This window comes from Dreissena polymorpha, chromosome 2 (assembly GCF_020536995.1).
Source record: "Dreissena polymorpha isolate Duluth1 chromosome 2, UMN_Dpol_1.0, whole genome shotgun sequence".
Taxonomy (NCBI): domain Eukaryota; kingdom Metazoa; phylum Mollusca; class Bivalvia; order Myida; family Dreissenidae; genus Dreissena; species Dreissena polymorpha.
Genome location: NC_068356.1, coordinates 103,672,304 through 103,683,562, shown reverse-complemented (window position 1 = coordinate 103,683,562; position 11,259 = coordinate 103,672,304). Strand labels below are relative to the sequence as shown.

The window sequence follows — 11,259 nt, the reverse complement described above, 5'->3', positions numbered from 1 at the left end:
TTTACACTGATATTTAGAGAGCAAACACAAATAACTATAGTTGTAAGCATTATTTTAAATACTTAAATCAACACAAAGATACGCAAAGGACCTTCTATTAAAACCTTTTCAAAATAAAAATTACCCATACATGATTTTAAACCACATTTGCGATTAATAACACCTCCAAAAGTACATAGAACCACAGTCACACACAAAAAAAACATAAGGAATGAGCATCACCATTTTAAATAACAGCATTAGGTGTAGAACACTTAAATTCTAGTTCTTCGCTATAAATTACAATCTTAGAGACTAGACTTGAATGGCAAAATACTTTTAGCAGAAATGTCTACATCACAAAGATATAAATATATATGTCCGCATAAAATCAACATTAGTAATTTGTTTACCCAACACATAAATTCCCAAACTATAGTACTATTTCAAATGAGCTAATAATTCTCATGAACAATACAATGTCAATTTTATAATGTGCGTAAACTCTCATAGAAATTAAAAATTACCAGTTGCCATGATTTAAAAAAAACAGCAATAATTAATGAAACACAGCACACAATAAGCAAAAAAGTCAATTTCGCGTTTTATTTTTTTTACTAGTTTCATGAAAACACGTTAACTCTAGGATGTGCTCACCATTCCGGATATGATGGGTTTACTCCGGGTACTTGCTCCACCCCCCTCAAACAAAAACAAAATAAAATTAACCCCGCTGATCCCCTCCCCACACTGAGCAAAGGAACACTTCAAAGGTTTAGTAAAAAAAAATCTTGCATTTGTAGCCTAAAATTCAACAATTGCCCCAACGATAGTGAGTCAAGACAGTTAATTTGTAGAAGTTGATATGCACATCCCAAGTCCTCAAATAATCCAACTTCATGCGCGGAGGGATCTCATTAACTTGAAAGTGGTCCAACAATTGTCCACGTAAAACATTCGTTTGTTTCTCTTGTTTTGCTATGTGAATGTGGATGGTTAACATGTTGTTTCTTTCAGAGCGACTGACTTGAAAACCGTCTTAAAAACTCCGGGAAACAAAGGCGAAAACATGTTAAACGGATTCTGAAACAGTTTTAGTTTAAAGTTATTAATCAAGTTTCGATGTGATAACGAATGTGGAGCGCACCTACTGGCGTTACTTGACAGAAACTGCTTTTTTTAACAATGAAATACTTTATTGTTCATATCTATTGATTAAAGAATGTTAACTATGTTCCTTGAATGTTTTTATGTAATTTACTTGTTATAGATCTCGTTAAAAGTAACTTCAACCCATGACAGTAGTCTTTCAAATACGCGTATATATTGATTCATTAAAACATACACGCCCTCTGTTGTATTGTACAAGTATCGAATAAGGCAATAACACTCGATTGGTCATTGTCGGCTCGGATACTACTTAAATGTAACCCTAGTACTCTTAATTATAATTAAATGTATCAGACGAACATCTGATCAATGTGCTGTTGCCTAACAGAGCTTGCCGCACTTGCTGACCGTCGTGTGAATAGTACGAGCAATATTAAGGAAACCTTTTTCATGTTTGACTTTACTCTTCAATCAATTATTATAAAAAATGATTAATAAAACTCTCTATGAAATGACGATCTTCTGATGCATGCAAGACAGCTTTTGTTGTCCCATTAAAGCACAGCACAACGAATATGGAGGGTCCTTTTGGAACAGAGTTCATAAAAGCGTTCAATCGACCTGAATATCAATAGATAGCATTTGTGCTTTGATATTTAAACCCCAAAGCACTATAAAAACACCATCAGCTGAACACATTGTGTTGATACCTTAAAGCAGATGTTCAAATTTAGTTTTTGTGTTAATTATTGCATTTGATTAGTTGCGTTTTTTTTTTTACATAATTTGAGATTCGTGTTACAAAATTATTTTTATAAAGAACATTAATGGTGTTATAGTTTACATATTTTTCATTCATGTGATCTCAAATGCCTAAAATTGTTTTAGAATTTTGAAAAACGTCGGCCAAATATTATCGTAGGTCACCGTAAGAATGTTTCATTAGAACAATTTCAGGGACAGTTGCAGTCTTGCTCTATTTTTTTCTTAAAAATAACTGTGTATATAAAATTGTCGCTTTTATGAGTTTAATTCACAAAATGAGCACAAATATTTTTATTTGAACAATGGAGTTTTCGTACAAAAAATACTGGTAGCATTTATGCCGCCAAATAGCAACATATTTTCGAAAACCAAAAACGAAACAACAACCACAATCACATTATATTTTCGATAATAGGAAAGCTTTGCACATTATTTTTTTATAGTTTAAGCAATCATTGAAATACGGGCAAATAGTATTGCAAAACATGGAAAGACTGTTCTTTAAATAACGCTGTTTTTGTCCGTTGAATGTTTTCTTGATTTTTAAACAGTGTGGCCATACCACGTGGTTTGTGACGTCATTTTGGCTAGCACGCTAAGTAGAAATTTGTCAACATTGGCCCCGCTAAGAAATTTCAAATCCACGTAAGTATCTTATTATTTACTCTTTTTTGACGAAATAAATCGCAGGCTAAGGGAAAAGTTGAGCACTATTCCCGGTTATATAAATATTTGTCACCAGATGAGTAGTTTAGTCTATCATTCGAGGCAAATTCCTAGTTTTTACGTTACAATGCACGCAAGCACGACAAGCACATTTGAAATCGTCCAAAATATCTGTTTTATATTCCTTTTTGCAGTTAACCAATATGTGCGGACGTGATTAATTCCATATAAAATATGTTGTGTCCGAAAAAATTACCTGAAAACACCACTTCATGACAATTTTAATGTACATCAACACTTTGGCTAACACGACAAGCAACGAAATTCAAGGCAAGCACGGCAAGTCGATATTCGGCTAGAACGATCAGTTGTTATTAATTATGTTTCTGAAGCGATGTTATTGTTGTGGTAATACACACAAATTTAATTAGAATTTCAAAACATTTTCTTGGTCCGGCACAGTAAACACAAACATATAATGTCGGACAATAACTGCGATGCTGTCTTGCACAAGTGCTATAAACAAATTTGAAACTTTCACCGAGAACAATCCTCGGAATGTAACAGAGATACTATATGTCTGAAAAAAGTTCCAACTAAATGTGGCGAATGTCTGACACACCCTTCTGGAGTCAGGTTTCAATTTAATTTTTTGATTTCGATGAACAGTCCACAATAACTCAACTATCGTTAAAACGAACTGATGCTCATTGTGTCATTTTCGACCTGAAATGGCCCACAAGTCATCCGGGGGTGACTAGAAGCCGATTCATGTCACACTAGGATGACTTTTGTCAACCGGGGTGACTAGACACCGATTATAGTCACCCGGTGATGACTAGCGTCGGCTTGAAGTCACCCAAGGGTGACATGTATAGGCTTCTAGTCACCCCGGCCGACTTGTGGGCCATTTCAGGTCGACAATAAGCCGATCTTATTGATATAAAATGCTACATTTGACGCAACATATCAACACATGTTCATTTGATCGTTTTATCCTTAAGTGACAGATGCTGACGTATATTAGCACTTGTATTTTGGTAGGATTACATAAGTAATATTTGATTAGTAGCATAGTGATGTACGTTTTGATAAAGCAATACCCAATGCACACATAGATTAATAACAAGTGATATATCGATCTGAGTTGCTGTTAGCTTGGCTTTCGATTAATCCTACTGTAGGTTATGTCCATGTTCTTTCCAACTGTTAAGGCCATTGCAAGGAATAAACAATACTGTTGTTAACAATGTTTTAAATTGTTGTAAAATGTAGATTTAGTAATGCGCCGTTGTCTTGTAATTATTTATGGCTAAGTAGATGAAATATTTGAAACGGTAACACACATGACAAATACATCATATGATTATAATACTCTAATGGTGACAGCACGGTGAATACATAATAACAAATGCATAATTATTTATTTCATTTAACATATTTGATGTTTTTAGATACACATGGTGACGACCGAAGAGCGATATATTTGTGCCATATGCGCCAGAGGGGTACAAGCACAGGCGCTATTTGGTTTACCATGAAAGAACACACTCTGGGATGTTACCCTTTAACTGTTGCGGCGTTGGGTTTTCATCAAGACAACAATTACAAAGACACAGGTCATTATCATATAGCGCTTTTAGTCAGTAGAAAAATCACAGACGGCTGTCTTATTTTACTTGCGATTCTAAACATTTCGAATTACATATACATTGCAGTTTCACTACATAAACATTATCTTTAGAAAGCTGTGATAAACAGTCTTAACCAAAAAGCGTTATAGATGTATAAGATACACATTTCCCAAATCATTACCTAGTTAATTATTGTAAATAAGAAGCAAAGAGTGTACGTGTAGGATACATGTGCTTATTATGCTTATGAATGCTTACAGGTGCAATGTACACGGTGACGGAAAAACTATCTTTGCCTTTATTGTGGAAAAGAATTCGCAACGAAAGTAGATTTAGATGCCCACTCGGCCCGAGAACAGCGCACTCGAGAGATCGAGTGCGAGATATGCAACCACAAGGCCACAACACGGGCTCATCTCCGAGAACATCTCAAAACACACAGCGAGGAAAAAACACACGTTTGCCATGTGTGCAAAGCCGCCTATAAACATATAAGTTCACTGTATAGGCACTATGGGCAAAAGCACAAATGACGTGTATACAGTGGTTTTACCTGTTTGTGATTTATTTGTGATTTATTGTGATTTACCCGTGATTGAATTGTTGCGATAAAAGCATAATCATCAGATCTCAAGCATAATTAACATTTGATCCGTATCTGTTTATACCACGATGTTTACTTGTTGCGTTTTTTTACTTTTTATTGTACTTTTTATTGTTTTTTTTTAATGCTTTGTTAATGCTACTGTTATATTATAGCAGTTGTGATTTGTATTGTGATTAAAATGTAATTTTATAATTGTGATTAATGCTTTATAATCAGATCTCAAGCATAATTAACATGTGAATCGTATCTGTTTATACCACGATGTTAACTTGTTGCGTTTCTTTTCTTTTTATTGTATTTTATTATTTTGTTAACGCTACTGTTATATTATAGCAATTGTGATTTATATTGTGATTTACATGTGATTCAATGATGCCATTTAACATTGTTTCATTAATTAAAATTATTAATAAAACATACACTGCGTTGTGTTAATTTCTGAAACAAAATCTTGAGCAATCTTCGTTGTTCGTTAACTGTATTGAGCAAATCAAACGTAAAAAGCAAAGACAACTCAGCATTTGTGTAATATTATACTTTGCTTTTATCCAAAATTTCTCAATTATCTATGTGACACACAATGTTTAATGCCGAAATATAAAATGGAGTATTAAATTGGGGCAGTTTAAATATTGTACAGTTTTGGACAAAAATAGAGATATTAAAACAACGTTTGAATCAATGCTGTTCAAAGCTTCAATTAATTATTTGCAAGCAATTATGATCGGATTCACAAAGGCGACAATAAACACATACCATTAGCATTTATTTGAGTGAGATAAATATTCAGCACAATTGTGTCGTGTTCTGAGAAAACTGGGCATAATGCATGTGCGTAAAGTGTCGTCCCACATTTGCCTATGAAGTCAGCACATGCTTATAAGGGACGACAGTTTCCGCCTAAACCAGATTTTCGCCAAGAAGAGACATTATTTAAACGAAAAATTCCATAAAAGCAGAAAATGTCGTCCCTGATTAGTCTGTGCGCACTGCACAGGCTAATTTGGGATGATAAATTTGCACACAAGCATTATGCCCAGTTTTCTCAGAACACGACACACTAAACTTAAATACGGGAAAAAAATAACACACTATGCACATGAATTATTATTTATATCTCGCTCAAGTCAAGCTACTAAAACACGGAATTCTTCAGAAAGGCGGTTTCTTATCAAATTTCTTCCATGTCTAGTCCAAGTCTGTACGTAGGCAATAACTTGCTTTCGTTTCTCCTCGCACAGTCCCACCGTACACCTAAAGTTTCCCTGGCAACGGCATTTCGACACGAGTCCATCTTGGCCTCTGTTGCCTTCGGTTTCACGCGCAGTCTCCCCGGGTTGTCAAACTCGTGGTCACTAATATTGAAATAAATACAAATAAATACATTACTTCAGTTGAAATAACATGTGTTTTTTCTTTTAAATTTACTTAAAATATTCCGAATGGACATATTACATGTATTTCCATAATAACAGTTTGTGCACGACTAAATAAGCTTTACGGACAAACAAAATTACCGAATATCGGAAGAGCTCTTGATGTTTGGTTCATCTTCACCTTTGCCATCGACGTTATATTGACCAACGAGTTTGTACACATTCTTTTTCGAGGTTGTATAGAAGAAGTGCCTGAAAGTTTTAACAATAGTTTGGGTTGGAATCTAAATGCATCGGAGGTCAATTTACGGCATAATATGAAATAAACACGACTTATAAGCCTGTTATCCGCGAGTGACTATGAAAATGGAATTATAACATTTTTAATAGTTTTAATTTCTAATGAAACAATAACATCGCTTCAGAAACATAATTAATAACAACTAGTCGCTCTAGCCGAATATCGACTTGCCGTGCTTGCCTTGAATTTCGTTGCTTGTCGTGTTAGCCAAAGTGTTGATGTACATTAGAAATGTCATTAAGTGGTGTTTTCAGGTAATTTTTTCGGACAAAACACATTTTATATGAAATTAATCACGTCCGCACATATTGGTTCACTGCAAAAAGGAATATAAAACAGATATTTTGGACGATTTCAAATGTGCTTGTCGTGCTTGCGTGCATTGTAACGTAAAAACTAGGAATTTTGCCTCGAATGATAGACTAAAATTCTCATCTGGTGACATATATTTATATAACCGGGAATAGGGCGCAACTTTTCTCTTAGCCTGCCCTTAATTTTGTCAAAAAAGAGTAAATAATAAGATACTTACGTGAATTTGAAATTTCTAAGCGGGGCCAATGTTGACAAATTTCTACTTAGCGTGCTAGCCAAAATGACGTCACAAACCACGTGGTATGGTCACACTGTTAAAGCACAGTGAAAAAACTCTAACGTCTTCGTGATTAAATACATTTAATTTCCTAACAAACTGACTTTCTAAAATATGGCCTGCAAAAATTGCGTACTATTCATGGCTGTTGTACCTACTAACACCGACGCTGCATTTGAGATCGGCAATATACGAACTGGATACCGCGTCATATTCAAATGACGGCAAGGTCGCAAATTTAGATTGGTCAGAGTGCGCAATTCGATATGCTGACTTCACTACGGACGTACCACAGAAGTGTGAATCTTTGGACTTGAAATGGAAGTCTAAACCGACGTACGAACCTGACTTTGTACGCGAGAAAAAGAGGGAATGTGGAAGACTTTCGTGCCAACGGAGGGGTACTAATTTATTCTTAAACGCAAGACCATGTTACAAAACTAAGGATATAACAGTTATAATAATGATACTGATGGCTGTGAGCCCATAATGTACAAATATTATAGAACAACGCTCTATTTTTAAATTCAGGAAACTCTACATGTGCTAGTAATGCATGCATAATTTATTTTTGGCATGTACATGTTTTCAAATTTTGCTTGTCATAACGTCTTTGCATGTTTGTTAGAACGCCTGTGCGTGCTTGAACTAGCGCATGTGTATTGTTGTCCCGGTGTTACAGATTCGTATTGATACTAGAATCCTCCTACAAAACAACGCTTCCTCTACATTTAGAGCCTGGCCTCAGCATCATGTTCGAGCTCATTCCGCACGTTGATGATTCGTACTTATAAAGACATGACCCATATGAAGTACACGGTTATTCATGAGGCGCAAAATCACCTCACCTTAAATAGGTTCGACGTCATTATGTTCATTCACTTACTCTGTGCGTCATTTAAACAAATTTTAAAATGCTTCTTCCGCATTTGATAAAACAAAAAAAATGTTGTCATCTCAAATGCTTGTGCTTGTATGCGTATTCGGAAGTGAAAATAGAAGCTGCATGACAAAGTAAGTACTCGCACATTTAATAAGCGTGCTTACATATCCGTAAACAGATGACAGTAACTAAGTGCATTGTAGTGACGTCACAGTAGGTAAACAATGTACGACACATAGACACAATTTTGGTTTCACAAGATATAACGAGTAAACGTGTCGGTGTCGGCGTTGACTAGCTTCTTAATATTTTACTGAAAAAAAAAACAATAATTGATTGATGATACCATATAGAGATTGTTTATTATTTTTATTCCTCGGTCATATTTATATGTTGGTTTAATATTACAAGAATACAACATTGACTTTTAAGTCGTGTATACTACTTTAAACCTAATATTCACTGTTATCTGTTGTTTTCAGACTGACGATCAACCTTAAGACGACAGACAGTGCCCAAGTTATGCATTTCTGTGTGTAGAGAACTACTGGACACACTGGTCATCAATATTAAGATAGCTGGAGTTTACACGAATTCGGTCTCAATGGCTGGGTGTCCCTTTGTGAACAACGTGAAACAGACACTGAAGTTTGAAATACAGACAGACTTGGGCATACAGGTAAATTTATTTTAGGGCCTTCGGGAAAAAGCTAACTATTCTTAATGCAAATGCGTTAAGTGTCGTCCCTTATCGTCCTGTTCAGCTTCGGCGATTCATCCTTTACTACACTTCCTGCTTTTTATGGCGTTGTTTTGTATAACTGAAGTTTTCTCCTGATGTTAATTCATTCTATACAGAAAGTACCTTACCGGATCAGCCTAAGACGACTTCATATGCTGACATAGAAAGCACGTACAATGCTCTGGGGGTTGTACTTGTATTGATTCGTTATTTCGAAGTTATTTTGAGTTAACTGCTTTACCTGTAATATAACAATGCGATTTGTTTTCTTGTAATATCGAGTTCGTTGTCAACAAAGGGACCGTTCGAGAACACACACTATCACTGGTAACCCGAATAACTCTTTTTTTTTGGGGGGGGGGGGGTATGGGGGTCTAGTCCATTTGGAAGAATACTCGGTGCACTCGATTAACTTCAATACTGGCATCAGGCTTCAGAGGTTGTTATAAGGTATTCTCGACTGATATGTGTTCTGTAGTGTCATTATATCCTCATTCACCAACTATTTTTAGATTTCGTTGGATGTCCGCGTGCTGACTACGTACCACGGCGCACATGACCCCAGCGCGGCTAGGATTTTGAATTTCTATGTAACCAGTCCAGAAGATTTTATCACCCTGCGCCGCATCGAGTTTATAAAAGTGTAACGTTTATGCCCTGCACTTCCGGAATCAGACCTGCAAGTAAACGGACAATGTTTTAAGCCGTCGACGACATTTAAGTGTGTTTGTGTTTATGATCAAATGCTTTTTGTTTAAATACGGGAACGATCGCAAATTCGTAAAAGCAATAGCAATTCGACATTTTGTTTGATTCTATTTGATATTGACTTATCAGACCTTTTTTTTATCTTTCATTAAAGTGCGAACTATATGCCTTTTTTACTTTGCTTCTTTTTTCGGAGTGATTTATTGGCAAGTTTAGGATAGATTTTCTTCATCTTTTGAAATCGCGCGTGATGTTATAGAATGCTTTTTATAAGAATCTAATATAATAGATATTAAAAATCATATTTATTTTACATACGATTGTCAGCGCATATCCACCATATATTTTATTTAAAAAAACTGTTTTATGAACAGAAAAAAAGTATGTTTGGTACCGTCGGTACATTCCTATAGACTTTCTTTATATTTGTATGTGGCCTTATAAACCTGTGCAACCGATACATACAAAGAGAAAGAGAATTATGTTATACACAGGGACTATTTCAACTGCGTGAATGATGGCATGCGTGAATATCTTTCAAGGAAGAATCATACACCAGATATCAGCGGACGGATTTAAGTGGTCGAGGGTAGGTTTTGGGGTGTAAAGCGGCGTACAAACTCAACATTCAATTTTTATAGCATGAGTTTCCTCAAATATATGTATAAACATGTTTTTGCTACGATTAATTGTTCAGTGTTAGATAATATTCTTTTTAACAGTAATTTAAAATGATATATTTGATCGATGGGTGCCATTAGCCGGATTTACGTAAGAAATGTAAAGAAATCGAAGCAAAAAATCCAGTTACAATTGCTAATCGATAAGAGGAGGTTTTAACAGACATATAACCATATTATTGGCTATGCATTAGTCAAATTAATGGAATAAAACACCAACCATATCCTAGATTACAGATGTAAGCATTGAGAAGCAGTTTAATTATATATAGCGCTAAGACTTCGCAACGGTAGTACAGTTGATTTAACGGGCCGTAGTTCTTTATTTAAAACAAATATAAGTAACTTTAGGGATCTAATAGTTTTATAACGTTACATATCAAATGAATATCAATATCAATGAAACTTACGATTTCTCACTATAGTTTTTGGCTAACGTTTTTCAACATCAATAAATAATTTTGGCATTTGAAATCACATGAATGAAAAATATGTACAATCAATATAACACCATTTATGTTCTCTTCAAAAGCATTTTGTAACACGAATATCATATTATGTAAAAGAAAAACGAAACAAAAAAATGCAATAATGAAATAATGAACACAAACACAATCTGAACATCTGCCTTGAGGTGACATCACAATGTTTTAAACTAATGGTGTTTTTTATAATGCTTTGGAGTTTACATATCAGCGAACAAATGCTATATATTGATTCAGGTCAATTCAACGCTTTTATGAAAACTGTTCCATAAGGACCCTTCATATGATTTGTGCTGTGCTTTTACGGGACAACAAAAACTGGTTTGTATGTACCAGAAGATCTTGATTTCATTGAGAGTTTTAAATAAATTTACTGAAGAATAAACTTTAACATGAAAAGGCTTTCTTGACATTCCTCGGGTTATTCACACGACTGTCAGCAACTGTATTAAAGTCTGTTAGACCACAATAACTTGATTAGAATAATATATATATATATAAGCCCCTTTTGCGTTTTTGGGACGTTGTCGAGTTCTTAAATAAAGCGGATATTAAAAGTAGAAGTTAAATTTTCTTGCATTATTTTAAAAATATTTTTTGTTGATTATATTTGAATTTATCAAACCTTTGTACAATTTATTTATAAACAAGCAATAATACTGAATTGTTATGTAATATATTTACAAAAAAAAACAACAACATACGCGTCGTTAAAGAAAACAAACTCACAA

The 11,259-nt window shown here is 34.7% G+C and overlaps 1 long non-coding RNA gene across 1 annotated transcript; it reads left to right on the top strand.

The window, feature by feature from the left end:
• Positions 1-2,407: 2,407 nt before the first annotated feature.
• LOC127870388 (uncharacterized) lies at positions 2,408-5,180 on the top strand. Its single transcript, XR_008044788.1, has 3 exons — positions 2,408-2,499; positions 3,975-4,139; positions 4,415-5,180. It is a non-coding gene; the product is annotated as an uncharacterized LOC127870388 (long non-coding RNA).
• The last annotated feature ends 6,079 nt before the right edge of the window (positions 5,181-11,259 follow it).